The sequence below is a fragment of the Cebus imitator genome, unplaced genomic scaffold (genome assembly GCF_001604975.1).
Source record: "Cebus imitator isolate Cc_AM_T3 unplaced genomic scaffold, Cebus_imitator-1.0 Scaffold79, whole genome shotgun sequence".
Classification (NCBI taxonomy): Eukaryota; Metazoa; Chordata; class Mammalia; order Primates; family Cebidae; genus Cebus; species Cebus imitator.
In genome coordinates, this window is record NW_016107394.1 from 3,797,801 (window position 1) to 3,801,233 (window position 3,433).

Consider the following 3,433-nt stretch of genomic DNA (forward strand, 5'->3'; position numbering starts at 1 on the left):
TTAGCTGGGCGTGGTGGCGAGCACTTGTAATCTCAGCTACTCAGGAGACTAAGGCCGAAAAATCGCTTGAACCCAGGAGGTGGAGGTTGCAGTGAGCCGAGATTGCACCACTGCACTCCAGTTTGGGCAACAGTGAGCCTCTGTCTCAAAGAAAAAAAAAGTATACACACACACACACACACACACACACACGAAGCAGTGAATAGAATGGTGGTTACAGAGGCATAGGGAAGAGGAATGGGGAAATGATGGTCAAAGGGCATCAAGTCTCAGGAGGAGTATATTGTTTTTTAAGAACTATTACAGCATGGTAGATTGCTAAGAGTAAATTTCATATGTTCTCAACCCAAAAAATGTTAAGCATTAGAGGTGATGGATATGTTAACTGGCTTGATTTAATTATTCCACATTGTATTTATAAGTCACAATAGGACTTTGTGCCCCATAAATATAAACAGGTATAAATTGTCAATTGACAATTTAAAAAATCAATTTAAAGAAAGGAAAACAAGGGATAATATGGCTGTGTGTACACAGCATGTGCCTGTCTCTGAGTTCCCATTCCAGGGCTCACTCTTCCACATTGCCACCACATGCTTGCACCCCTTTTCATAGGTCTCCAGAGTCCATGTCCTGGTTGTGATATGTGCAGTGACTCTTGACAGCTGCTCTGAAATCCGGACCCAAACAGAAATAAAGGAGGCCAGCTCTCGGGTGCCTCATAGCCTTGTCCACTGTGAAAGGAAGGAGCCCCTGTTTTTAGCAGACAAAGCTTTTTCTTTTTTTTCTTTAGGATTAAGGAGTGCATTCTGGGTAAGGAAAGGTAGGACATTGACAGCCCTACAGTACTCAGTAAAATTCTGTGCTAGATTGTGTTTCCTGGTGTTGGGATGCCTCCTTGTGACTTCTTACGAGAAATATCGTTTCCTCCAGACCTGAAAAGCTGGCAGCAGCAGCAGCTATTCATGTACTGGGTACCAGGCACAGGCCTCACAATAGGTGAAGATTTCTTTTCTGAACAATACTCTTTGTACATATACTTTATGTTATTTTTCTATTTTAACTTTTATTATTAGATTTGCAGAAAAATTGCAAGAATAGTACATTGTGTGAGTGGGCCACACACTGGATTTCTATTTTAACTTTTATTATTAAACTTGCAGAAAAATTGCAAGAATAGTACAAAGGATAGGAAACAGGCATGAGAAATATCTTTAAATAATATGAAGAAAAAAAAAAAAAGAATAGCATCAAGGATTTCAGTAAACCCTCACCCAAATCCACCAGTTGATAACTTTTTTTTTGAGATGGCGTCTCGCTTTGTCGCCTAGGCTGGAGTGCAGTGGCACAATCTTGGCTCACTGCAACCTCTGCGTCCTGGGCCCAAGCAATCCTCCTGCCTCACGCTCCTGAGTAGCTGGGATTACAAGTGCCTCCCATCAAGCCTGGCTAATTTTTATATTTTTAATAGAGACAGAGTTTCACCATGTTGGCCAGGGTGGTCTCAAACTCCTGACCTCAAATGATCCGCTTGCCTCAGACTCCCAAAGAAGGGCTGGGATTACAGGTGTGAACCACCGCGTTCGGCCCAGTTGTTGACTTTTTATTATGTTTGCTTTATCACTCTCTGTATATATGTATACACAGGTTATATATGCTATATTTTTTCTGACTCATTTGAGAGTAATATGTAAATGTTATATTCTATTACTCTGTTACCATTTGTGATGGTAAATTTTATGTGTCAGCTTGGGTGGCCATGGTGCCCAGATATTTGGTCAATTTTCTGGATGTTTCTTTCAAGGTGTGTTTTTTTTTTTTTTTTTTTTTTTTTTTTTTTTTTTTTTTTTTTTGTTTTTTTTTTTTTTTTTTTTTTTTTTTTTAATGAGATGAACATTTAAAATTAGTGAATTTGGGGACTGGGCAAGGTGGCTCACGCCTGTTATCCCAGCACTTTGGGAGGCTGAGGTGGGCGGACTACTTGAGGTCAGGACATCGAGACCAGCCTGGCCAACGTGATGAAACCCTTTCTCTACTAAAAATACAGAAATTAGCCAGGCATGGTGGCAGGAGCCTGTAATCCCAACTACTTGGGAGGCTGAGACAGGAGAATAACTTGAACCCAGGAGGCAGAGGTTGCAGTGAGCCAAGATTACACCACTGCACTCTAGTCTGGGTGACAGAACTAGACTCCGCCTCAAAAAAAAAAAAAAAAAAATCAGTGAATTTTGGCTGGAAACAGTGGCTCATACCTGTAATCCTAGCACTTTGGGAGGCTGAGGCAGGAGGATTGCTTGAGCCCAGGAGTTCAAGACCAGCCTGGGCAACACAGGGAGACCTGGTCTTCACCAAAGGAAAAAAATTAGCCAGGCATGATGGTACACTTCTGAAGTCCCAGCTACTCAAGAGGCTGAAGTAGGAGAATGAGTTGGGCCCAAAAGGTTGAGGCTTCAGTGAGTCATGATTGTACCACTGAGCTCCGGCTTCGGCAACAGAGCAACAAAGCAATACCATTTCTTAAAAAATAAATGAATAAAATGTAATCAGTGGATTTTGAGTAAAGCAGATTACCCTCCATTGTGTGAATGGGCCACATCCAATCAGTTGAAGACCTTAATAGAACAAAGACTCTTGTCCCCCAAGCAAGTTCTGTCAACAGGACTGCCTTTGGACACAGACCGCAATTCTTCCCTGACTCTCCAGACCGTCAGCCTACCCTATCAGTTTCTGGATTTGCCAAGCCTGTGAACCAGTTCCTTAAATCTCTGTCTCTCTCTTTCTGTGTATATATACTCATACAAGCGTGTGTGTGTGTGTATGAAAAAAGAACCAACACATCTTGTTGGTTCTGCTTCTCTGGAGAGCTCTGTATGGATATACCACATTTTGTCCATTCATCAGTTGATGACATTTGGGCCATTTCCACTTTTTAGCTATTATGAAATACACTGCTAGCAGTATTAATGCGCAAGTTCTTGTGTTAACATATGCCTTTAGTTTTATTTGGTATATACCTAACGGTGGAATTTCTGGGTCATATGGTACCTATATTTAACTTTTTGAGGGGCTGCTGTTTTCCAAAGTCGCTGTAACCATTTTACATCCTCACTAGCAGTGTACGAGGGCTCTGATTTTTCCATGTCCTTGTTTTTTTTTTTTTCCCCCACGAGATGGAGTCTTGCTCTGTCGCCCAGGCTGGAGTGCAATGGTATGATCTCGGCTCACTGCAACCTCCGCCTCCCAGGTTCAGGTGATTCTCCTGCCACAGGCTCCTAAGTAGCTGGGATTACAGGCATGTGCCACCATGCCCGGCTCATTTTTGTATTTTTAGTAGAAATGGGGTTTCAGGGCCGGGCGCGGTGGCTCAAGCCTGTAATCCCAGCACTTTGGGAGGCCGAGGCGGGTGGATCACAAGGTCAAGAGATCGAGACCA